Source organism: Tamandua tetradactyla, chromosome 5 (assembly GCF_023851605.1).
Source record: "Tamandua tetradactyla isolate mTamTet1 chromosome 5, mTamTet1.pri, whole genome shotgun sequence".
Lineage (NCBI taxonomy): Eukaryota > Metazoa > Chordata > Mammalia > Pilosa > Myrmecophagidae > Tamandua > Tamandua tetradactyla.
The window spans coordinates 109720813-109748807 of NC_135331.1; the positions used below are offsets into that span (position 1 = coordinate 109720813).

Below are 27995 nucleotides of genomic sequence, written 5' to 3' on the forward strand. Positions count from 1 at the left end.
ATAGTACAACACAAAAAATCAAATAAATATAAAAGTAGACTTTAATGGAAATAAGGACAAAAAAGGGTTTAAGACTTACATAGGCTAAATAGTAAAATGGCAGAAAAAAGTCCTTTATTATCACTAGCAATAAAGTCTGATGCATGCAATAACATGAATGAACCTTGAAGACGTCATGTTGAGTGAAATAAGCTAGACACAAAAGGACAAATATTGTACGATGTTGTTGTTTTGAAACAATTAGAATAAGCAAACCCACATAGTCAGAGTCTAGAATATAGGTCACCAGGGGATGGGGTAGGGATTAAGAATAGGAAGTTAAGACTTAAGAAGTACAGAATTCCTGTTTGGAATGATGGAAATGTCTTGGTAATGGATGGTGGTGATGGTGGCCCCGCATTGTGAATGTGATTAGCAGCACTGAGATATAGATCTGAATGTGATTAAAAAAGGAAAATGTTAGTTTCTATATATGGTAACACAATAAAATTTTTTTTAAAACCCATGGAGTTTTTAAACAAACAGTGAATTCTAAGTTAAACCATAGATTTTTAATTATTAGTATCTTCATAAAACTTTGCTATCACAAATTGTAACAAATGTTCCATACCAATGTGAGGTGTTGGTGGTACGGTGGATTAGGGGAATCCTGTATTCTATGCATGATTGTTCTGTAAACCCACAACTTCTCTAATAAAAGCAAAAAAAAAAAAAAAAGCAAAAACAAAACAAATTGGGAATGATAAAAACGTGCCACCAATGTTTCAAAAAAAACAAGTAAGTTAATATCCCCTGATATGCTTGTTCTCCTTAAAACATGGTGAACAATCAACAGATACAAGTGAAAATGTGCATTAAACCTAGTATCATCAACCAAAATAGGCAAAATATGTATTAAATTTATTATATTTTCAGATGAAACCATCCTTTGAGTTTAGTTTATTTATATTTATGCAATTGTTCTAAAACTAAGAACCAATATATCTGCTATTCTGGGATGAGAGAAATAAGTCTGTGGTACATAAAAAGCCTTGAAAACATGGATACTTATTGAGTTATTGAATGTGTGAGGTGAATGAATCCATGCCCACTCAATCTATAATTTTTATGGTTAATTGACTTCATCAGGTCCCTATTCAGTTTTTATATTTGTATATTGAAAGCATTTATCAATATAGAAACAATTTCTGTGCTAGTAAAGTGACATGCTAAGTCTGACCCTTTCTTCCTCTTTTTCTCTGAGATATTATTCCTATTGGTCATGGTGCACAGAGGCGAGGCAGTACTCTGAGGCCAGTGGGTATGTAATTACTTATTTCTACTTGTGAAAAAAAAAAAAAACTGGACACACACCTACAAAAAGCTCTAACCTCACAAAGAATTCTGGCAAGAGAGGAAGGGAGTATCTTCCCTCTCCCGTTGCTAAAAGGGCACGCTCACAGCATCTGCTCCTGGCACTGTGGCAAAGCCCTCCTTGTCTATTCTGGAAGTGTGAGGCAATCTGGAACGTGAGTGAATAGTTTGTCCCTGACTTTGGGTCCCCTGGAACTTTGAGGTGCTGCCTTGTCCTTCCATCTGAATTCCCACATTTGAGAATTTGCAAAAGAGGAGGCATTGTCTCTAGAAGAATCCTCACTAAAAGGCACGTTATGATACCTGGGAGAAAAAGATGGATAAATCATCTGAAAGTAAATATTGGCTCCTTTTCAGGCTGATGTATGATACCTCATCCTCGGGAGCTTGGGGGCAGAACAGTGTCCTTATTTAGAGGCTTAGTGTGTCTGGAAGAAACTAAGCAAATCCCACCAAGGGAGCTGAGTCTGAGACAGCAGGGGGCCTGAAGACCAAGAAACGATGATAGTGATTGGGGAATGAGGATTTGCCATCATAGGGTTGAAAGTAGAAAAGGGATCTATTAATAAAAGAGCTACGGATGTGGACAAAGGGGAGATTCCCCAAGGACAACTGAACCTCTTTTCTTATATCCCAATTTTACTTTTGGCCAGTCCTATCTGGAAGGATAGTGTGGCCTATAGTAATTCTTGACTACAAGTGTGTTTCTTTAATATTTTTAAAGTAGAAGAAGGTTGAGACAAGAATGCAAGTTCTCTTTCTATAGCCAACTTTTGAACTTTGAGTTTCATTCACTCTTTCTATCTGCATCTTTTAACATTAAGATTAACATCTGTCCTAACTCACAGGGCTATTGGAACAGCCAAAATATATATATAAAGTGTTATATAAACATACAAGTAAGATGACAGAAGTTTTCTCCTTTAAATTTTCAAGACTTTATTTTAAGGACTATTTAATCATTTTATATGTATAATAGATATACGTGTTATCTGCATATGTACGTATGTATAATACAGATATACATATGGTTCTTCTTTCTCCCCATTTCATCAATCATTGTTACCAGTTGATAAAGGAAAAAAAAAAGCAGAAAAACATTTCATAGGTAGTTAAGAATGTTGAAAAAGCATGTAGAGAATGTTGAAAAAAAGAATGGTGGATGAAAATGAACTAGTCACAAAAATGACTTTATTAGGAATATAAATCTGAAGCATTTAGAAGGAATTTATTTTTGAGGTTTTAAGGAGGATGACTGTTAGGAAAGTCTCCTTTTCTTAATTAACTTCTGGAGTTGATAAAATAAACAATACCTTTTCTGTAGTTTCTATACCCTTTTGTTTCATCAGCAAAAAAACAGGCTCACCAAAATATGAGTAGCCACTTCCATTTTACCCACATTAATCTGTTCCCTCCTACAGGGTTAGGGTATTCTCACATGTGGAATCATCATTTCCCTTAGATGTTATTAGAGTCACAACGGCTTACCCAGCTCATCTTATTCTCAGAGGTACTGTGCTGGTGTGTGTTGAGCATTTTAGAGACGTTTTCTCAGAAATGAAATACTCTTGTGTAAAACATAAGTGCATGGAGTTTTTGCTTTAAAAATACAAGGCAGTTAAAACATAAGTATGGATGTTTTAATAGGAGTTACTTGAAATTGGAAGTAGGCTTTAAGTTTGTTATCTTGTGTTGTGAAAGTAATAACACGATTCTAGAAATGAAGCATTCAAATGAGAAGGCAAGTATTCCAGGAATGATGGAACCAAGGGGTAGGGAAGGTAGGAGTTAAAGAAAAGTAATAAATTATGCAGTGGCTGAGATATCCCTGTACTGCAGAATCTAAGATGAGGTGTGTATTTACAAATATTTGTATTGGTTGAGCTCTGAAACACAAGTCTTTTGGGGACCTGTGATCCTCAGTTAAACTGCACTGTGAATTGGGTTACAAGATCTTCCCTTTAGTTGCTTAAGTTTATTGATCTTAAATATAACACGCCGAAGGGAACTTGATGATGACACCATCTTTAAGATTGTGACACATTATTTAGCTAAGAATAGTTTAAGAATGGTTGAATTACTCATGTCTGGGCATCTCAGCTTTTCAATACTGGCCTTCTTCATAGGTGTCGGCATTGCAGCCAGCTGACCTAATACATAGTGAGGACTGAGGGCAACAAGCCCCTTGAACAGTCCATATTCATAATACTCTGCACAGACAAGACCTGCTGATAGGCACATTGGCCCGTGCCAGAAAAGAAATCATCCAATCCTTAGGACTCTTAAGATTCCAGAGAGACTCCACATTCCTCTCTGCCATCTGCAGGAACTCTTCCCTATTCAGAAAAGGGAGAAACTATATGATTTTCAGTTTTCTGTTGTAGTGAACCTTCCCCATTCTTCCCTACTGGATCCTGAGGATTGGAAGGTAATATTAAAGCATGTGATGTTTCTACACTTGTATGCCTTTAAGTAAAATGTTAGCTATTCAGAGGAAAAACAGTCTCCTTGTCAATCCATCTCCAGACTAGAAAGTTAATGCCACTTTGCAAAAATATATTTATCAGCTTGTTACATTGCAGAAATTCATCTGCTTCTGTAGGAAATTGAAGCTTATGATCTACCATTCTGTGACTATTCAATGATATTGGGACCCCATGGTAGAAAGTGTGGTGGCATGTTAGAGCTGGTTGATGAAATAAGATTTAAATTCTGTTATTTATTATTTACTTATTGGTCCAGTCACTTAACCTGTTCAGGACTGAGGATTCATCATAGATATGTGAATTATGATAAATGTGAATATACCAGATTCTAAGTTTTCTTTAGAATCTATAAGATACTAGTGAATTTGCATTGTTAGCTGTAAAACACAATCAAGCATGAAAGAGTCATTTAAAGATCTCTTTTACTGGTCATCTTGTGTCCCTTAAAGATGCAATATGTCAGTCAAATTTTGCACGTTAATGAGGTTTTCATACATCACACACACACAAAAATGTGTGTAGCTTTGCTCCTTCTGTTTTATTTATCTTCAGGGTTATTTAAAACCATTCAGTTCTTTTAACAGTAAATTTAAAAACCTTTAAAAAAACAGATATTCAACTATTTTTCTCCATGATCAAGCTAGGATCTCTCAAAATTTCTCTGCGGTGGTACATACATAATGGATGTTAAGTAAATATGTTCTGAGAAAAATTCAAGAAAGAGAGCAACCTGAACAACCTGTTTTCATGACTCTGATTCCCTCTCATCTCCTCTTCAGCATGAGGTACCCGCCAGGGAAAGCAGAATGGTCGATCCGGGAGTGTAGATATGAGTACTTAGGCTCTAAAGAGAAAGTAGGTACAAGATTTGGTTCTTGTGGGCAGGGGTCAGAGAACCAATTATAGAAAACAGGTCTTGCTTTTACCTGAAGTGTGAGAAGAAGCCTAGTGGTCAGCTGACATAACTCATTTCCATCAATTTGCATTGGCCAATTCTGTGTCATTGTGGCAAGGCTTGTCTGGTCCAGCTGAACCCACAAAGGCATGAAGGGCAGCTGTGTGGGTGGACTGATGGTTCCGGTTCCAGTTCCTGTGATTAGGAAAGGACTGCTACATGCTTCTAGGAGGACAGGGAATACAAATCTTCAGCAAAGTGGTAACTATTTGCCATTTTTTTCTTTGAGGGACCATAAGGATAGAAACTGCATTGTCTTTCCCCTTTTCGGGTTTTCCATTGCTCAAAAGACCTCACAGCTTAACCAGAATTCCCACGGTATAATGGTTGGATCATGTCCCCTACATGTTCAAGTCCTAACCTCTGGTCCTATGGATCTGACCCCATTTGTAAATAGAATCCTCAAAAATGTTATTAGCTAAGCTGAGGTCAAACTGATTCAGGGTGGACTTTAGTCCATTATAGCTCAGGTCCTTATTAGCAGAAGACATTTGGACTCAGTTAGGTGGAAGGAACAGAGGGAGACAGATGGCCAAGTGATGGAGGTAGAGGTTGCTGGTGAGTCACCACCAGAATGTTCCAGACTTCAGAGAAAGCATGGCCCTGCTGATAACTTGATTTTGAAATTCTAACCTCCAAAAGTCTGAGACAATAAATCCCTGTTGGTTAAGCCAACCATTCCATAGAACTTTCTTACAGCAGTGCTGGCCAACTAAGACACAGAACATATATACCAAAAGGAGGCAAAGACAAATTACCAACTCATGGGTACTAGCAATCAGAGGCAGGAATTATCTGGAACAGGTGGCTACCATTTAAGTAGAAAATATGAAAAAATAAATTGAGAAATTCAGCAGTTTCTCAAAAAATTATGAGAACAAAAGATATGAGAGCTCTTAAGTGGGTACAATTGGAGTCAAAATAAAGGAATTTATTTTGAATTTAGAAAATGATGGCTCATAACGTTAAAAAACCCATTACAAGATGTGAAAAGGAGGATAGACCCTACTGAAAACAAAAGGGGTAGACCAGAAGATCAAGGAAAGAAGCAGCTTATGCCACAGCAGGCAAAGATGTAGAAACCATGAGGGGAAAGGTGAGAGGCTGGTATGGAGGTTCAGGACTATCAGAGAGTCTCAGAGTGAGAAAAATTGCGAATGTATGTATATGGCAGAAGAAAATTTCCCTGATCCTAAGGAGGCCTTGACTGAGCAGATTGAATGAGCTGACTTAGTCTCAGGAAGAATTAATAGCAGACAGATAGCCAAGCTATTACTGAATCCCAGCATAAAGACAACGTGCCATAATCTTCCATTTACAAAGAGGAGGGAATCAGGCAAGCATCAGATTTCTCATTGACAATGCTGGAAGCCCAAAGATAGTGAAATAATAATGGCTACTTAGAACAAAAACAGCAATTCGGCTAAGGTTTTATTTGCCTGAGATATACTCCAAGAATAGATGCTAAATAATTAGCAATTAATCTATAACAGCAATGCAAGATTGACAGTGAAAATATCAGAAAGTAATACACAATGCAATATATAATTTAATAAAAACGAGTGATAAATGTAAAAAATGTCTTATTTTTTAAAATAATAATTTTTGAAACAGAAGAAACATTTTGTTAGAAGAGAAATAAAGCTAATGATCTGGAATTGTTTACCTCAGCAAAATCTAAGATTTGGAGTAAAGATGGAATGTAGGAAAATAACTTCAGAAGTCATTCCATCTTGCTAGACAGCTGTGCAATGGTGACGTGTTAGAGAGTTACCTCTCATATTCAAATATAATAACAGAGGATTATAGGTTTAATTATAACAGAAATGTGAGAGTAATAATTCATCAAATTAAAAAGCTACTATGCTTTTAAAATTAAGAGGGAAAAGGGAATTAATAGAAACTTGATTAAGTAATACAATATAGGAAAGGGGAAAAGAGGAAGTTATATCAAACTACAATACACACTAGACTTAAGAGTAAAATCACTCATGTAGTTATTCCACTAAATGTGGATGGGATGAAATCCTCTTTTCCTCCCATAGGATACATGAATAGCGGTCATGTGATATTCATATTGAGCTCTGGCATGGAGAAAAGAGCATAAATATTTTGTTGAATGAATGAAATTTGTATGTGCAATTTTCTGGATTTATCTTTGTAAATTAATTAATATGTCTACTATGCCATAGAAATGCCTTTTGTGAGTGTAGCTAAATATTTCTATTGTGCGTCATCTCGATTGCAGGCTACCCAGTCAATTCTTTGTGGTGGACCTTGCTCTTTTTTGTTTTGTTTTTTGACTGCTTAAATGTAAAATAAATGTGCGTCCTAGGCATCAGGCAGACCTGGATCCCAATTCTGTCTCTGCCCTTGACTTGTGCAATTTTAGGCAAGTGACTTCACCTCAGTGAGATTCAGTTGCCTCACCTCCTGATACAAATATTGATCTTGAGCAGTGGTTGTAACGCTTAAGCTTATTAATGCATCAAGAAGTCTTAGGAGATTTCTAGATGCATTAATAAACATAGCAGGTACTCAGTGAATATGGGCTACTTCATTTTTTCCTCTTTCTGTCTTCTCAACTCAAATATACACCTCAAACCAAATTTCACAGAGTTGGGTAAGCTATGTTGTACAGCCTTGACATAGTCCAATAGTCCAGAAAGCATATAGGAAGTACTGCAGATACTAAGGAAATGTTCCCACACCTTATGTTTTTGTGGCTTTGGTGATGGCAAGGGATAGCAAAAAGTGCACCTGCCTAAACAATGTAATTCATACCAAACTGGATGTATCCAAAAATGAGGTTTCTAATTCAGCAGTATCTACTAAGTAGCCTTTAATGTTTGTCTGAAAGTTCTGTTTAGTAGTCAACTGTATTTTATTAGGTATAGCCTTGGCAATACTTTATATTTCATATTTATGTTACTATGTATATTGCATTCCTTATTAAGATCTTTGAATAATAAAGATTATTAAATTGAATTTCCTCTTCTCTCTCTCTTTTGCTGTGCCTTATAGAATTTTCCATTTAAAACCCTGTTAGGGAATTTAAGCTTACTTTATTTCAACAAATACATATTGGAAATTCATTATGCATTGGACTCCATTACAAGGGGGACTTCAAAGGCAAACTAAACATACTCTCTCTGAATTTACAAATCTTAGACTACAACGAGGACAAAAGTAAGGAAATAAACTAAGGTGCTAAAATAGAGAGAAACTCAGGGTGCAAGGAAAGCATCGATGAGAAACCTTTAACTCGGACCTGGAGCGCTTGAGAGTAGGTAGCTGAGTGTTAATGAAGGGGTTGGATTTAGGCATGTGAAGAGAGTCCGGTGGAGTGCAGAGATGGGAAGAGTGGGGAAGGAGGACAAAGGCAAGACGGCATAGGCAATAAAGTCTAGTGAGAACAAAAGGCCAGCGGTAGGGGGGTTAGGGATAGGTCTGTAGAATGTTTATGAGTTCTGATAAAATAATAATTCTTACTGGAACTTAGTGCCACTGAGTTTCCTAAGAGGTTCCTCAACTCCTTCCTGAACAGGAGAGTCTGTGGCTGATTCCATCCAACAAAGTCCCTGGAGGCTTTACTATTTGGGGAAATGATCTTCTGAAAGGAGAATATTACAATCTCTGGGATGGGAAGAAACATGGGCAGTTTTAAAAGAGTCGTATTTGTTACTCTTCTAGTTGATAATCAGTACCACAGACCGAGTTCTCAAGGGTACGTTCCTCATCTCTTTACAAAATCAGTCACTGGATAGACTCTCCACCCCCCATTGTACAGAGTTCCTCTTCTTTTCATGAATCTCTAGACTCGCATTCCCTTCTCCTGGACCTGTTTCTCTTGGGCACCTTCCAATTCTTAAACCCTCCTCACTGTAAAAGAAAATCAAAATAGATTTCATTATACTAGTAACTTTATAGAAACTATGCGTGCTTTTATAAAAGATAATGTAACTTTTTTCTATTCACACATTATTCATTAAAGTGTATGCACATATGCACACACACGTTCACACACACACACCAAAAACAGAAAGGCAAGTAAATTGTCTTATAGTATAAGGCAACATGCAAAGTATGGTAACATCATCTGGGCTTTAAAAGGAAAAAAATTTGGTCCTTTAAAATGTTAAAAACTATCATCTTTCTATCTAAATTCAATTGCATAACTCGTAGAGCTTTCTTCTCTTTGTGGGAGGAACTCACATTTTCTTTCTCTCATGATTTTCAGCTATTATTCACATGCTTTGAAGTGCCTGGTGTCCTTATCAAATACATTTTTTGCATAAGGAATAGACTAGAGTCAATTTGATAATAGTTGAGGAAAATAATTTTGTTGTTGAATTGGTAGGATCTACATCCTATTATTTCTTTCGTCTTTTTAATATGACCATAGTTAAGTCTGCAGGGGTTAATGGAGATAGGGATATCTGATGAGTGATTCTTGCATGAAGAATTACTTTGCATGATTCGTGATGTCTCCTGAAAAGTCCTAGGAGCAGGTCTGATAAGATCTCTTACTTTCCCGGGGAATGTGCTATTGCGATTTGATAGAATGGGAGTGTTGTTTCTTTATTCATCCTGGCTACATCTACTCTAGAAGTAAAGGCAGGAGCACTGAAGAATTCTAATTAAAGGGCCGGCTTTTCTTCTTTGATATGCCTCATTTTCACCTGATTTCTTATCTTCCAGCCTTTGTCAGTAAAATCTTCAACTTGGTGCAGACCAAGCTGCTCCTAAATGAACAGATCAGTTCCCCACAAGCCCTGAAAGATGCAGGTGACCATTATAGAGAACAATTTTCCATGGGCTTACAGGAAATTATAATTTTAAAGATTGGAATTAGAGCAGTAAAGCAATGCTGATTCCTAAATATTGGAAGAGAAGATCTAGGAGATGTCTTGAATAAGCCTAGATTATTACCACCTTAATTTCAAGCCTTCTCTCCATTTAGTGCATTGGCAGCTCCCTTGCCATTTTGAGATTCATAGTGTAGAAAAGATGCTGATGGTGATTATGTTGATCAATGATAATACACAGGTTGCTGAGGAAAAGTGCTCCTTATTAAAAGAAAGGGTGTTCTGGGAATTGGGGTAATCTCCAAAGACCTTCTAGCTTGTCAAATAAATAAATGAATACACAAATGAATAAGAAAAAGAAACCCAGGTTGAAGGGCAATTCAGTCAAACTACCCTAACATAGCCCATATTTTTGTCTATTCAAATGTGTTTGCCCTGGAGCAAAATAGCCAGCTGTGTTCTGCTGGGTGATGTATGAAGCAGAAAGAACACTGTCTGATTTCTGTATCCAGTTGAGCCTGAAGTACCTTGAGATGAGGAGGGAGGTGCACATATCACTCCCACTCAGGAATTATTATTCATGCGAGAATCACTCATCAGATATCCCTGTCTCCATTAACCCTTCCACCACTGGGTGGTAAACAGGAGGGACTTGCGAGCTAATTAGAATTAACTGGTTGCATGCCAATTGAGGAGGAGCTCTGGGGGCTTTGTTTTATTTCCAGGGGGGTGATTGTGTTTTATTTATTTTATTTTTCCTCTTTAGGCAAGGGGAAGTACCCTATAGCTCTCATCCTATACATTTCTTTCACTTTAATTTATCTTGGAATGGTCATCTGCATTGGGGTTAAGTGCTTAAGCAAATGGAGGAATATCACAGACTAGTTATTTAGTCATCTCCTTAGGTAGAAATCCTCATAGAAGGCCCTTCTACCTGGGCCATTTAGCTCAGTAAACTTCTCGGTTTTTATGGGATTCTGAGAAGTTGTTGTTTAGGTCTTTATTATTCCATTCACCCCACAAAATATCTATAAAGAATGATTTAGGAATGATCTCAGAAATGAAATAATATGCACAAGGAATTGAACAAAGGGCTCATTGCCTTTGACAATGATTAAACAGAGAACAATGGTTGTCAATGTTCAGAGAAATGTTTCTTATTTTAATATTACACTTATTTGACCAGGGACTCAATTGGAATAATATCTACAGGTTATCTCTGTAGCATTTATAGAGTTAAAAAGGAGACTAAAGCCACATATATACTATGGAATAAATTAAGATTCTAGCAGTCATTCCTGAGCTCTCAGTCTGCTAAACCAATAAATAGGATTGCTATTGTCCTAATTCAATTGTGATGCAAGGTATTAAGGAATACATAAAATGCTTAATAGGTATTAAAAATGCGTGTAAATTTCATAGCCATCTGTAGATAAGAACTTGTGGAAATTCAGCTGTTAAAAGAAAAATGACATATGGGTATTTAAACAACACTGCTGCTTTCCAGTTCACCTGCCACCAGAGATCTGCCAAGCCCAAGCCATGCCTTTCTCTGTGTTAGGAAGTAAATGGCAAGAAGGAAGAGTTTGCCATGACTCAACATTTTTAGTGATGTCACCCATGATCTAGTGCTTCTGAGGAGCAGAAAAGGCAGAATCCTCAAGTAGAATCATAGTTCCAAATATTTTTTGTATTAAGAAATAGAATATTACTATATTAAGCAAGAATATGGATTCTGGGTCCACATTGACAAATCCCAGATCTATTTCTTTGTGACCTAGGGTCAGTAGCATACCCTCTCTTTGCCTGTTTCATCATCTATAAAATCAAGATAGTCATGGCACCTACCTCATTATCATGAGAATTAAATGAGTTAATATTTGTAAGGAGCTTAGAACAGAGCCTGACGAAAGTACTGCTATTTAAAAAAAAATTCACTTGGAATAATTGATGCCCTTTTAAGAGTTGGATACCTAAGTAAAATGCTAACTAAAAGCCCCATTCCATTTGTGGAGCAGTCCCTACCCAACTCTGTTCAGGGTAGTCCCTGCCCCCTCTGATCTCCCATATCTCTGAATTGGAAAGGGAATCAATGTTTGTGTGTTCTCACAACATGCTTAGAAGAGTATATGGGTTATTTTTTATTTCTCACAATAACCCTGCAAAGTGGATATGATTAGTTCCATTTGACAGATGAAAAGACAGAGGAAAACCTATTTTTTCTTATTTTAGTCTTACCTTGAACACATATGATACTTCCTTCAAAGAATATCCAAAATTCAAAAACTCTAGCCGTTTAGCGTTCTGAACAGGAAATAGCAATGATATATATATATTTTCACAAGCTAGTCTGGCTCTTTGGAGTGTCTCTGATTCAAATATGCCCAAACAGTCACTGTGTCTGGAAGATACGTGTGATGCATATTATAAACCACTTTCAGTGCCCAGTTGACCTGCCAGAGCAGATCAGGGTATAGTTGACAAGGGCTACCATGACTTTCTTTGTTGTAAGCTTCCTCTTTCACAGAGGCAATATCGGCTAATGGCTTCTCTGCAATGATAATAAAATGTACCACCAGAAGGACTTTTACCTGCTGGACAAGTGGAATGATGTGGTGATCATGAGTTCTGTCCACCAAATAGTGCCAGTTCTCCTCTCGATCATATGGTAGGATTGGTACCTGCAACCTTGAAGTTAGGTGTGGCCAGGTAACTTGCTTTGGATTGTGAAATAGGATACATATAATCTCAAGCTGGAAGGTTAAAATACCTCCAACACATGTGGTTCTAGTAGAATGAGAGACAAGTAAACCTGCTTATTTTGGGATTCTTTGTTACCCCAGCACAAAGTAACCTATACTGACTAAGTGGGGAATTTGTTCATCAGTGTGGTACACTTGCAAGTTCTGTTATATTAAAATGAAGTAGTTACTCTTGAAATCTATCAGTTCACATTGGGGAAATGGTTGGGGATAGACAAAAAAGAGGAGAGAGAAAGTAGGAAATAAAATATTCCACATCACTCAACCAGAATTGTAGCCATCCTAGTTTGATATTAGGTATCTGGTTCTTTCTGACAAGCATTTGCCTTTCATATGCAGCCTGCTACTTTTCCTGTAGATGTTGTCTACATCTTTGATTTCCCTCCTGCCTGCAAATAACATGGTAACTTGTTTAAAAAAATAAAAGGCCAATGGCGGGAAGTGAGGACACAACAATTAAAAACATGACAGCATGACAGTCTGGTCACAGCAAAGAAAGGCATAAAGTGGAACAGTTTTAAATCAACATTGCCAAAAGTCAACCTCAAGTAGCCTTTCAGAACACCTGATAGGGTCAAAAGAACCAAAGTAATTTAAGAGACTCTCATTTTTCTCCAGGTGTCACAATTAACTAAACTTTTAAACATATAGCCAGCCTATAAAAGAAAATCATAAAGGGGTGGGAAAAGGAAGTCCTTCTGGTGTTAAAAATGGAAAGGTAAATTAAAACCAGAATGTAAATCTCCCAAGCCAATGCCATCAATGCACACAGAATATCAGATTAGATATAAGTCCTAGGGGCTACAGAATGGGACTTGGCTTGAGAACCCATAAAAGATCAAAAGATGTGCCCATGGGACTGCGTGAGCTAGAGAATTTTAACTTATATAAAGATAGAACCCTTAAGTGATTAGAGAATAAGAGAGATGCTAGATCTCTCCCACTAGCACAGAGATGTGACCTGGGTGTTTTTCTGCCCTGGACTATGGGTAGACAAAATTATTCTCTGAGAAATTAAAAAGCCAGTTTTGCCTGCACAAGCTGTAGGTGAGGGCTGTAATTTCACTACCTGCATGCTACAGGACTTTCCACAAGGGTATACATTAATATAAAAAGATGATCTGGACCAGTGAAATTCCTAGACTACCACCAAGGAACTAGTGTGAAATTTGAAGGTCAAGACTTCCAGAATTTCCAGTTCCCTGGGGAGAAAGAATTTGCTAAGGTGAGCTCACATTAAAAATTACAAACCACATGAGGAAATGATGAATCTTAAGGCTTTTATATAGTGGAATAATCCAAAAGATATTTAAAAACAAGCATATTTTAAATAATTAAAATAGCTTGCAAGCAATAGGAAAAAGAACCCATTATGAACCAGAATAGACAAATTTGAAAAAGATCCAATAGAACTTCTAGAAATGAAACATAAAACCATTGGAAGTTTATTAAACCTAATTTGAGGTGTTAAACATCTGTATTAAATTTAGATAAAGGAAACTGAAAAACATATATAAGGCAATTACCCAGAATGCATTATGGAGTGAAAAATTGGAAAAAAAACTTAAACAGATGTCAAAAGACCCAGAAGCTAAAATGGGAAGACTTAGAAATAGATAACAAAGTTAGTGGTGATCAGAGATGACTGAAAATTTACCAAACCAGATGGAAAAATGAACTTTCAGACTTGAGAAGCACAATGAGTACCAAGCAGGACAAATAAAAATAAATCCACACAAGGCACAGCTTGAAAAAACTGCAAAACTCCAAATACAAAATGTAAAAGGACTTACAAAAGAAGAACATTTATATACAAAACACATTTCTTGTCAGTAAAACGACAAAAAGATAATGAAAAAAAAAAGCCCTTATCCAGCTGAGCTGGGGGGCAGGGACTCTATCTTAGAAGAAATCCATTTAAACAAAGACTGAGAGTTTCCCATTGACAGAATGTCACTGGATGAAATTTTTAAAAGTAAGTAAGATGAAAATTATACCAGGAAAGAGTGAGATCCAAGAACCAATGGTGAACAGAGACACTGGTAAATTATTGGTGAATCTATATATAAATACTAGTTTTGAGGAAGATGATGAGACAGGCAAATGACTTGCTGACTTGCCTGGGACACTCTTCTTGGGTGCAGGGCTGATGGCTGAAATGGGGGCTGACATGGGGAGAATACAAGGTCTGTCTCCCTGTCTTAGAGGAATGGGCCTGAGCAGGGAGAGCAGGAGAAGGTCAGTTATTCACAGGTGTTATCCAGCTTCAATTTTTTGGAGGTATTTTCGATTTTGAAGGTCAATTTTAAAGCCTTGATATGCAATAAATACTGGAGTGCTTGTTTGCTGGATGTCTTAATGCTCAGCCTTCTGCTCTCCTTCCTTTTGAGAAGCCCCAGTATGGAGGAGGGGCCCCAGGTCACATTCTTCTCTCTGGGTCCTGGACCTGTACATCCTAGGAGGCAACAACAAAGAAAATATGGGCCTTCGAAAGACCCACTGCCAATGAAAACAGTCCTCACACAGTGCAGCCCACCTTTGTTCTTTACCACCCCCTGTCTGCCTTAGTCACCTGTCAATACTGGGGCTGGAGTTTGTGATATTTCCCCTGTATTGTGTTGTCTGTGCATTGCCCATCTCTGGTGGTTGACCTTGGCCCCCCACCCTCCCACCTCCGGTTTCACTGTCCTCATACTTACCTGCCCTGTGGCCCTATTCACCTCCCACACCCTCTCCTTCCCTCAACCACATGAATGTAACCTTAGTATGTTGTGGTATTTATACTCCTGAGTCACCATTAACTCAGTTTATAAAATTTGGAAGCTCTGGATATTCATCTCCGTACTCCACATTCCCTTTTTTTTTTTTTCAACATCTATCTTTCTTTCTGATTTAATTTATGTCCCCAGCCCTCCTCCCTCTATCATTCTCACATGCAGCTTCATTCAGTGTTTTAACATAATTGTATTACAGTTAGGTAGTATTGTGCTGTCCATTTCTGAGTTTTTGTATCCAGTCCTGTTGCACGGTCTGTATCCCTTCAGCTCCAATAACCCAATATCTTACCCTATTTCTATCTCCTGATGGTCTCTGTTACCAACAAAATATTCCAAGTTTATTCACTAATGTCAGTTCGTATCAATGAGACCATACAGTAGTTGTCCTTTAGTTTTTGGCTAGTCTCACTCAGCATAATGTTCTCAAGGTCCATCCATGTTGTTACATACTTCATAAGTTTATTCTGTCTTAAAGCTGCATAATATTCCATCGTATGTATATACCACAGTTTGTTTAGCCACTCGTCTGTTGATGGACATTTTGGCTGTTTCCATCTCCTTGCAATTGTAAATAACGCTGCTATAAACATTGGTGTGCAAATGTCCATTTGTGTCTCTGCTCTTATGTCCTCTGAGTAGATACCTAGCAATGGTATTGCCGGGTCATATGGCAATTCTATATTCAGCTTTTTGAGGAACTGCCAAACTGCCTGCCACATTCCCTTTGGTTTAAGGCAGTGATTCTCATATGTTAGGAGGCATCAGAATCACCTGGAGGTCTTGTTGACTCTGGGCCACATCCCCGAGTTTCTGATTCAGTCTATCTGGGGTGGGGGCCTGAGAATTTGTGTTTCTAAGTCCCCAGGTGAGGTTGGTGCTGCTGGTCAGCTCAGCATAAATCATTTCTTTTAATTTTTGTTCAGACAGTTTGCAATCCAATATCTGGCTATTGGGGTTACAGGAAGTAACTGGCATTGGAAGATATAGAAACTCTAAGTTGCTATCCTTGAAGTAGAGCAAGGGGCTAAGAGAATTAAGACTGGATACCTGACAACAGATAGTCAATCTGTTTTTCTTCAATTTTCTGCAAGGCTGCATTCCGTATTCATTCACAGCTACCACTGTTAAACACTGTGCTAGATGTGCTAAACATTTTATTTGTCCTCATAAGAGCTCCATGGGGAAGGGGTTACAGAGAGGTCACTGAATCTGCCTAAATATCTCATGGGTGATATGTCATAGAGTTGGGATGCTAAATGTTGTTGGTCTAACCTGATTGTCCACGCTTTTAGCCAAAACTATATTGGGAAAGGTCACAGTGGATTTGCTTCTGGCTCTGTGTACTTGCTGAGACATTCCTAGGAAGATGAGTTTTTCTCAGGGTTAGGAGATAGGAATCGGGGATTGGAATAAATGTCAGACTAATGATGCATCCCTTTTTACCCAGAAAGGTGCACGGCTAGTGATTCCAAGGCTTTGAGCAACATATCATACCCACTGCCATTCATCTCTTGGTGAGGAAAAATATATGGGCTGCTCAGAGGATAATGTTTTTCTGTATACCTGTATAATTCTGGTAGCTTGTATATGCCAGGAAATCAGAGGTTTGTGCAATTAATAATGAAGAAATGTTAATGTAGTCTTAATCACCCTGAGAAGTTTTCTTTTGTGGAAACATCTCTTTGGTGTCAGTTCCAAAAGAATTCATGCCTGCATCTTTTTATTGCATGGGCAGGTACTGGGAATAGAACCTGGGTCTCCAGCATGGCAGGTGAGAATTCTGCAAACTGAGCCACCATCGCACCACCTGGCTGCACCTTACTTTACCTTGTTTACTGCTAACAATGAAACACTCTGATGCCCGACTCCAGTTGCTAATGTATAAAATTGCTAAGTGATTTCTGATAGAATTGGGGAATTATTTTGACTTGGAACAACATACTTAACATTTTTCCAGCATAAGCTGCTGTGGGGTTCTTTTGTTTGTTTATTTGCTATATTAGTTTCAACCAGCTTTTTTTTTTTTTTAACTGGAGGATCTCTTTGGGTTTCTTTTGCATTCATTTGAGCTCTCTTAATCTCAAGTCAAAGGCCTGGGGGGAGTTACCTAATCAAATAGCATTGATGCAAACCATATGTAGGAGAAATTGAGCTCTGTCTCACTGGTTAGAGAAAGAGCTGGCCTTCATATGAATAGCTAAATAGTTTTAGAGCGGAAAGAGTCCTCTCTCACTCTGCTCACTGATGCTTGGCATTTCATTAAGGCAGTGGTTCTCAAACCTAGTTGCTTTATAGGATCATATAATGAGCTTTAAAAAAATATTAATGCCCAGTATTTTTCCTCACTTTGATTCAAATTCAGTTGTCTGTATAGAGTTATGTATCTTAACAACAACAAGTACTATAGTGGATAAAACTCTTTGAGGCATTGGTCCACAAACTTCTTGTTTTTTTTTTTTTTTTATTCCAAACACCTGTGGTAAATGATTCACTCAACTCAAGAACAAGATGCTATAAAAGCCAGGAAAAGGACTTATAAATTACTTAGACCCAAAGTGTGGTCTCAAAGTGTGGTCCCAGGACCATTGGCATCAGGATCACTTGGAAACTTATTACAAATGCAAATTGGGCCTGATCTCAGACCTACTGAATCAAAGACTCTGGGGGTGGGGTCCAGCAACCCTTGTTTCAACAAGCTCTCCCGGGGGGGATCTAATACCTACTGAAGTTTGAGAACATTGTGTTGGAGTCCTCTAATGCAAATTTTGTTCCAACCTGGGCATGCTCTGGGTGCCTGTCAGAAATGCAGAAAGGCAGGGCCCCACAAAGGCTTACAAAATCAGGACCAGTACTTTAGCAAGACCCTATGTCATTTTCATGCTATCAAAGTTTGAAAAGTACCGTGTTAGAGATATAAGTATGTATATTTAAAAGAATTTCACTGATCCCTTAAGATACATTAATTAGGACAACACTGTGTATAGTAATGGATAAATGCAGAAATCTCAAAGGCTTAACACAATGCAAATGTATTTCTTGTTCCACTTAAAGTCTAATTACTGGCAGAGGGAGCTATGCTCTGCATGTGGTCACTCAAGGCCTGAGGATGACTCCCCTATTTCAGCACTGGGCTTCCAAAGAAATCCTGGATGTCAATATCCAGTGTCAAAAAAGGAGAAGAGAGAGTGGAGGATCCCTTGAGAGGCTTTCTTGGTCCTGGCCTGGAAGTGTTGTATGTATATCACGTTATCCCACATTACATTGGTTAGAACTCAGTCACGTATTCTGCTTAGGTACAAAGGAGACCTGGAAAACATAATCCTGGGGTCAGCAGCTCCTTCCCAGAAAACTTTCTACCTGATGGAAGGGAAGCACGGTTATCTTTTGCAGTTAATTAGCAGCCTCATTCACACCAGGGGTTCTAAAATGACAATATGTGAAAGGGGTAGGGTTCTTTTCACTTCTCCAGAATCACTCTGGAAGCAAAGCCCTATGCCTTATAATTCCCTGTTCACATTTTAATATGAACTGCAGACTCTTCTCTGCTATATAAATTTTAAGGCTTTTCTGAGATAATCAGAGTCAAAAGTAGGTTTCATAGATACAATGAGAGTTTAAGTAGAGAGCACCTGTAGCAGAAAGAATGAAAAGAAAAGAGGAGGTATGGGTTACCAGTTAATATGAATTGAAATTAGTTTACAAAGCACATTCACATTTATTCTGTTTTAGATGCAGCAACCCTATTAACTAGGTATTATTGTCTCTACTTTTCATGAGAGGGAAATGAGTCACAGAGAGGTTAAATTTTTTTTCTCAGGATCACAATGCTCCCACTCCAAAGCGTATGCTTATTACAAAATATGACACAGTTGTGGCAGACACACTTTAAAGTGTCTTCCATCATCCCTGCTTCCTGATGTACACACCTTCGTATAAACTCATCCTCTTAAGTGTGGGTAGGACTTGTGTATTTTCTAACTGATGGTATATGGCAAAGGTGATAGGGTGACACTCCTATAATTCTGTTGTTACATTAGATTCCATGTTGCTAGCAGACTTGTGAGAGAGTTTCTCTCCATTGCTGGCTTTGAAAAAGGAAGCTGCCATGAATCCTACAATTGCAAGGAAATGAATTCTGCCAACAACCTGAGGGAGCTTGGAAGTAGCACAGTTTAGATGCCTACTCTGCTTATAAGGTCTCCTAGCTGCTTATAAATCCTTTGGTTAGGATTTGATTAGGACTGAGTTCTCACCAGAGGTTCAACTGGAGAGGGTACACTCTAAGCTCCCTCACAGAAGCTTAAATAATAAATATGTGTTCTTTTAAGCTGCTAAATTTGTAATATTCTATTATTAATTAATTTTAATATGATTAATATAATCAATTATGCTTATTATTATGACAGTTAAAATTTCACCAACTTCATAACCAAATATGAACCAAAACACGTCCCATTCTTTTTTAGCACGTTTGCCTGAATTGTGAAACACCTAACAGAGTCTCTTTTCACCTTGGCCATCAAAGAAGCATTATCCATGGGCAAATAATTGCCTCCTATTTAGGAGGAAATGAGTATATATAAGACAGCCAGTTTTGACTTCTCCCAGTATTGTTAGCTTAAGAGAAAGACATAGTTATGCATTGTCCAGCAAATAGATAGATGACCTGCAGACTCTCTAGAACTTCTATTCTATCACACCAGATTGCACCTTTGCTCCAGATTACACCAATTGTCAAAGAACTCTCAACTCTAAAACCTGGGAAGTTTTGCTACCTATCAATATTCCAATAAGGGTTTAAGATCCTCAAAGAAAATAGTCTAGAAAGAGTACTGAAAAATCATAGAAAATATAATTATTTTTTATGTGTCTTTCTGTGGCATTGGAAAAGAATTTTTAAAATTCTATTTTTAAAATGAAAGAAAACTAGGGTGCATGTGGTGGTTCACTGGTAGAATGCTCACCTTCCATGCAGAAGACCCAGGTTCGATTGCTGGACCATGCACCCCCCCCAAAAAAAAAGTAAATAAAGAAAAGAAAACTCGAGGTGATATCATCAATGTGGTGATTTAAGACATCCATAATTATTTTTTCTCAGAATCGGCTAATAAAAGGACAGTTTTACCCTGGGTTTGATTCCTAGTGCCTACCCATGCAAAAAATAAAAAATGAAAAAAAAAAATAAAAGAGAAAGGACAAATCCCACTTGCTTAAAATGTTTGATGGTAATAGACACTTGGAGAAGGACTCTGCAAACTTTGAAACGAAGAAAAGCTAATCTGCAAAATCAGGTATGATATTTCTGTCCCTGACCTACATTTCATACCCCCTCTCCATCACTTAGTCCCACACAACTGGGAAGTTATGCAGAGGCCACAAGTCCTTCCATCCAAAGAAACAAATGATAGAGCCATTCACAGCAGCTAAGATAGAGCTCCATGCATATCCAGGTCAAGGGATCCAAATCTACAGAGACCCAGGGTAGAACTCAATTCCCTAAGATTTGCTGCATATAAAAGGGCCCTCAGGCTGGGAGGAGGGCGACTGCAGCAGAATGTGGGCAAGGGATGCACTGATGAAGGCTAATTTCTGTTGGTTGAACGACGTAAATGCAAAACAGACATTCCTGGAGTGACTCACTTTTTCTGGATTGACCCCATCTTGCTTCCTAGGGCAGGAAACCCTAACAGGGAAGAAATTGCTGGCAGAAAAAGAAAACAAAACAAAAGGGATGCTAAACGGAACTGCTGTGAGACAGGATGGTCTTAGAACTGTAAAGGGGAAGGGAAAGGGGGCACTAAATGAAGGGGAGAATTTAAACAAATCGTAGGAGCTGGGGAAAGCATTCTGCACAAAAACAAGCCGAACAGATAAAGGTTTCTAGAGAAGGAACAGAAGAAAGGAAACTTTCTCCTGCAGATGAAACAATTGCAATCTTAAAAATAGAACCACACATCCAGGACAAGAATCACATGAAGAAGAGCTGGGAAAATCTAAATAGCGAAACACAGGCCATTTTAAAAGTCGAGAAGAAGTTGGACCAAGTATCAAAGAAGAGCCTTAACACAAAGCCAAATAACAATAAAATCTAGATAAGAGGGAGAAATTGACCTTCAGATTTAACTCATCAGATGTCCAGACATTAGCAAAAGACACAAGTCATAATAAGAAACAGGAAGATATGGCTCAGTCACAGGAACAAATTAAAATTGCAGAGGAGATACAGAATTTGGAGCAACTAATCAAAGAAGTTCAAGCAAATCTCCTAAATCAATTCAAGAAGATGAAGGAGAATATGGATAAAGAGCTAAAGAACATTAGAAGAGAATATGAGAGCATAAAGTAGAATTTGAAAGTATAGAAAGAGACATGGCAGAAACTATGGAAATGAAAGTCACAATAATAGAGATTAAAAATACAGTAGGGGCATACAACACACATAAGAAAGAGTCAGCGAATTTAAAAAAGGACAATCTGAATCATACAGACAGAAGAAAAGATGGAGAAAATTACAGAAAAATTGAGCAGTGTCTCAAGGATTTGAATGACAGCACAAAGTGCACAAATATATGCATCGTGGGTGTCTTATAAGGGAAGAGAAAAGGGGCAGAAAGAATATTTATGGAAATAATGGCCAAAAATTTCCCAAATCTTATGAAAGACATAAACACATGTGTCCAAGTTCAAAGTACTCCACAGAAAATATATCCTAACATACCTACTCCAAGACAGAATTTCAAATGCCATACATAAAGACAGAATTCTGAAAGCATCAAAAGAAAGCTTATGCCACATTCAAGAGATCTTCAATAAGACTAAGTGCTGATTTCTCATCAGAAACCGTAGAGGCAAGAAGGCAGTGACATGATATATTTAAGATACCAAGAGAGAAAAACTGCAAGCCAAAAATTTTTTATCCAGAAAAAAACTGTCCTTCAAAAATTAGGGAGGATCCAAATAATCATAGGTAAACAGAAACTGAGAGAGTTCATCAACAAAAGTTCTTTCCTATAAGAATTACTAAAGAGAGTTCTTGAGGTTGAAAGAAAAAGACAGGAGAGAGTGTCTTGGAGTAGTGTGAAGAAATGAAAATCTTCAGTAAGGAAAACTGAAGGGTAAATGCAAAATTGTAGTACTGTATTCTCAATAGACAACTCTGCTGTAGTTCCTATAGGAATCAGAATGCAATTGAACAAGAAAAAGGCACATTTCCAGAAAATGGACATGCAAAATGTAAAGTAGGACAAGAGCAACATAAAGAGAGAAAACAAAGGATATGGGAGCAGAGAATGTGTATGCTATTGAAGCTAATTTTTCAAATTAGTAGGCTATAGATGTAAGTTGTAAAACATAAGCCCCAGGGTAATCACAGAGAAAGTATTTTAAAGATATACAGAAACATAAATGAGAATGGGACCAATTAGATACAGCCCAAAAGATCAACTTTACAGAAAAGGTGATTGCAATAAAGGAAAAAAGACAAATAAATATACGATGTATAAAAATCAGAAGAACAAATGACTGAAGTAAATATGTCTGTACAGTAAAATAACAATGAATGCTAATGTATTAAATCTTCCAAAGACACATATTGGCAAAATGGATTAAAAAAAGCATGATCCAATTATATGTTACTTACTGAAGACTCACCTTTAGACCCAAATAGGTTGAAAGTGAAAGAATGGAAAAAGATATTCCATGCAAATAGTAACCACAAAAAAGAGCTGCGACAGCTATACTAATTTCAGACAAAATGCACTGTAAGTCAAAGGTTGTTATAAGAGCCAAAGAAGGACACTATATGTCAATAAAAGAGGCAATCTACCAAAAAGAAGTAACCATCATGAATATTTATGTACATAATGACTGCCCAAAGTACATGAGGCAAATACTGGCAAAACTGAAGGGATAAATGAACACCTCTACAATAATAGTTCGAGACTTCAATGCACCACTCTCATCAATAGATAGAACATAAGTCAGAAGATCAATAAGGAAACAGAGAACTTGAATAATACGATAAATTAACTAGACCTAACAGACATATACTGAACATTGCACTCCAGAACAGCAGGATATGCATTCTTCTTAAGTGAACATGGATCATTCTCCAGGATAGACCACATATTTGGTGACAAAAAAAGTCTCAATAAATTTAAAAGCATTCAAATTATACAAAACATCTTCTCTGACCATAATAGAATGAAGCTGGAAATCAATAACAGGCAGAGAACTGGAAAATCCACAAATATATGGAAGTTAAATAACCCATTCTTAATTACTCAGTGGATTAAAGAAGAAATTGAAAGGGAAATCAGTAAATAATTTGAGGTGAATGAAAATGAGAACACAGCATATCAAATCTTCTGGGATACAGTAAAGGCAATTCTGAGAGAAAAAATTATAGCCCTAAATGCTAACGTTAAAAAAGAAGAAAGAACTGAAATCAAAGACCTAAATGCACACCTAGAGAAACAAGAAAAAGAATAACAAACTAAACACAAACCAAGCAGAAGGAAAGAAATAGTAAAGATTTTAAAAGAAATCAATGGAATTGAGAATTAAAAAATAGAGATAAATAACAAAACCAAAACTTTTCAAGTTGGTTCATAAAAAGACCAATAAAATTGACAAACACTTCGCTAGATTGATAAAGAAAAAAAAAGAAAATGCAGACAAATGAAATCAATCTAATACTTGCAAACTGAATTCAACAGCACATTAGAAGAATTATACACCATGAGCAAATGGATTTTGTCTCAAGTATGCAAGGATGGTTCAACATAAGAAAATCAATTGCTAAAAAACAAGAAATTTTAAAAATAAAGGGACAAAAGACATGATCATTTCAATTGACAAGGAAAAGGTATTTGACAAAATCCTAAAGTCCTCTTGGGGGACTGGGGAGAAAGGAGGAAATATTCAACTTTCCCATTTGGAGAATTTCTGATATTCTCACAAGCAGTGGGGACAAGCAAATCAATAGGCCGAGCCCTTGATCTTGGGGTTCACCCCTAGGAAACTTATTACTGCAAAGGATAGGCTAAACCTACTTAAAATTAGGCCTAAAGTCAACCCCACAGAACCTCTTTTGTTGCTCAGATGTGGCCTGTCTCTCTAGGCCATCTTGGTAGGTGAACTCACTGCTCTCTCCCATTATGTGGAACATGACGCCCAGGGGTGTAAATCTCCCTGGCAATGTGGGACAGAAATCCTGGGATGAGCCAGGATCTGGCATAAAGGGATTGAGAAAGGCTTCTTGACTAAAAGGGGGAAAAGAGAATTGAGATAAAATAGTTTCAATGCCTGAAAGATTTCAAATAGAGTCAAGATGCTGTCTTGGAGTTATTGTTATGCATTACATAGGTATTGCTTTTTAGTTTATGGTGTATTGTTTGTTGTGTAGTTTAGTTTATGGAGTATTGGAGTGGCTGGAGGGCTGGAGTACCTGAAACTGTTGAGCTATGTTCCAGTAGCCTTGATTCTTGAAGATGATTGTATAAAGATATAACTTCTACAATGTAACTATGTGATTACGAAAACCTTGTGTCTGATGCTCCTTTTTATCCAAGGTATGGGCAAAGGAGTAAAACAGTATGGATCAAAAATAAATAAAAATTGGGTAGATGGAAATACTAGTGGTCAATGAGAGGGAAGAGTAAGGAGCATGGTATTTTCTGGAGTGATGCACTTATTCTAAAAAATGATCATGGTGATGAATACCCAACTATGTGTTGATATTGTGAGACACCATTTGTACATCATGTATGGATGTATGTGTGTGAATATTTTTCAATAAAAAATATTTTTAAAAATCTAACATTGTTTCTTGATAAAAACACTTAGATAGAGAAGGAAACTTTCTCATGATAACAAGCATATATGAAAAGACCACATCATCATACTCAAAGGTGAAAGACTGAAAGCTTTTCCTCTTATATCAGGAACAAGTCAAGAATGTCTACAGTCATCACTGTTATTCAACATTGTGCTGGAAGTTCTAGCCAGAACAGTTAGGCAAGAAAAAGAAATAAAAGACATCCAAATTGGAAAGGACAAAGTAAAATTTTCAGTATTTTCAGATGACATGATCCTATATACAGAAAGTCCTGAACAATCTACAATGAAGCTACTCGAGCTTAAGAAACAAATTTAGTAAAGTGGCAGGGTACAAGTTCAATGCATAAAATTCAGCAATGTGTTTTCAAACATTATTAATGAGCAACCTAAGGAGGAACTCAAGAAAAATTCCATTTTCAATAGCAACTAAATCAAATATCTAAGAATAAATTTAACCAAGGATCCAAGTCCACTTAATTGAGGAAAAATAGCATCTTCAACAGATGGTGCTTGGAGATCTGGATATCCACATGCAAAAGAATGAAAGAAGACCCCTATCTCACACCATATATTAACTCAAAATGGACCAAAGACCTAAATATAAGGATCTATAAGCACTTAGAAGAAAACATAGTGAAGCATCTTCAAGATCTTGTGTTAGTCAATGATTTCTTAGAGTTTACACCCAAAACAAAGAAATTTAAAAAAATTGATAAATGAGACCTCATCAAAATTAAAAATATTTGTACATCAAAGGACTTTATAATGAAAATGATAAGACAATCCTCAATGGGAGAAAATACTTGTAAACCACATATCCAGTAAGGGTTTAATATCTACAATATATAAAGAAATCCTACAGCTCAACTATAAAAAGATAAGCCAATATAAAAATGGGTGAAATATTCAAATAGATATTTCTCCAAAGAGGATATACAAATTGCTGAAAAGCACATGAAAAGATGCTCAACATAAAAAAAGCTATTATGGAAATGCAAACAAAACCACAATGCGATATCATTTCACATCCACTAAAATGGATATTATTAAAAAAAAACAGAAACTTACAAGCATATATCCTAATATACCTACTCCAAGACACATATTATTCAGAATTTCAAATGCCATAGATAAAGACAGAATTCTGAAAGCATCAGAAGAAAGCTGATGTCACAATCAAGAAATCTTCAATAAGACTACCTGCTGATTTCTCATCACAAACTGTAGAGGTGAGAAGACAGTGATAGGATTTGTTTAAGATATGATATGCTTAATATTGAAAGAGAAAAACTGCAAGCCAAAATTTTTTTATCCAGGATGTAGACAAATAGGACCACTCATTCATTGCTTGTGGGAATGTAAAATTGTGCAGCTGCTATGCAAGACAATTTGAAAGTTCCTCAGAAAGTTAAATAGAATTACCATATGACCTGGTAATCCCTCTTCTAGGCATATATACCTAAAAGAATAGAAAGTAGGATCTTAAACAGATACTTGCATACTGATGTTCATAGCAGCATTATTTACAGTTGCCAAAATATATAAGCAACCTATGTCCACTGACTGATGAACGGATAAAGAAAATGTGGTATGTTCACACAATGAAATATTCTTCAGTCAAAAAAGGAATGAAGTCCTGTTATCTGGGCCAGCATGGATGAATCTTGAAGACATTATGATGAGTGAAATAAGCCAGACACAAAAGGACAAATATTGTATGATCTTACTAACGTGAAATAATTCAAACAAGCAAATTCAAAGAGTTAGAATCTAGAATGTCAGTTACCAGGGGATGGGTTGGGGGTAGAGAATGAGGAGTTAATGCTTAATTTGTACAGAATTTTTTGGAAAGTTTTGGATATGGACGATGGTACTGGTAGTTCATTGTTGTGAGTATAATTAATAGCATCAAATCATATATGTGAATATAAAAGGATATTTTAGGTCATACATATATCTTACTGGAATAAAAATTAAAGGAAAAACCATAGGACTGTATACCCAGTAAACTCTACTATAAATGATGGACTATAATTAATGGTACAGGTATAAAAATGTTCTTTCATGAATTATAACAAAGGCATCACACTAATATAATATAATATTATATAATTAATAATTGTGTGGTATATGGAAAAATACGCTAATGTAAACCATGGTCTACAACTAATAGTACAATTTTAATATTCTTTCATCAGTTGTAACAAAGATACCACACTAATGCAAAGCGTCAACATTAGGGGTATATGGGAACACTGTAATTTTTACATGATTTTTTTCTGCTCAGCTACAACTTCTCTAATTAAGAAAATAATAAAATCTTATAAAAATAAAAAATAAATAAAACAATAATTCTACTGGTTTTTCTTTTAGTTTAGGTGATGTCCATGAAAACGGCATGCTTATAAAAAGAGCCAACAGTAATTAACATGTATTTTGTGCCAGGTACTGTTTTGATGCTTTTATGTATTAATCCACCCTATCTCTGTGGAGTGGCTATATTGCTACCCTAACAATTTTTACAGGGAGATAGGAAATTTCTCCAAGGTCACAGCTCATAGGTAGCAAAATGAGGACTTGAACTTGAGAACTCTGCTTCCACAGTCCATATTTTTAACCACCACCCTATTGCCTCTCTGTGTTATATTTTTATACTTTCTGTATAGAAAACAGAATTTCAGTGACTGAATCCTAAGAAGATCACTCTACCTGGCTATAAACTCAGCCTTAAGGATGTGCAAAACAGTAGCTGCAAATATGAAATAATATAAAAGGTCCTAATGAAGAACTTCTGTCCATCAATATCTCCATCTACTCCATCCCCAACATTTCATAGCGCCCAGATTCTCACCACTGTGCTCTGCTTTGGGTTTAATGGCACCAAAGGTGACTGGGAAAGTACAAATGCCACAAAAATCAGTTCTACTGAATAGGATTGGGAAAAAATAAGCTTTGTGTAAATTAAAAAATAAAGCCCACCCCTTAGATTGCTGTGTATATAAGATTCATCAAGT

General features: G+C 36.8%; 1 long non-coding RNA gene across 1 annotated transcript; it reads right to left on the reverse strand.

The window, feature by feature from the left end:
• Nucleotides 1–4372: 4372 nt before the first annotated feature.
• On the reverse strand, nt 4373–26094 carry LOC143682685 (uncharacterized). Its single transcript, XR_013175232.1, has 3 exons — nt 26050–26094; nt 4766–4959; nt 4373–4683 (listed from the first exon to the last, which is right to left on the reverse strand). It is a non-coding gene; the product is annotated as an uncharacterized LOC143682685 (long non-coding RNA).
• Nucleotides 26095–27995: the final 1901 nt, after the last annotated feature.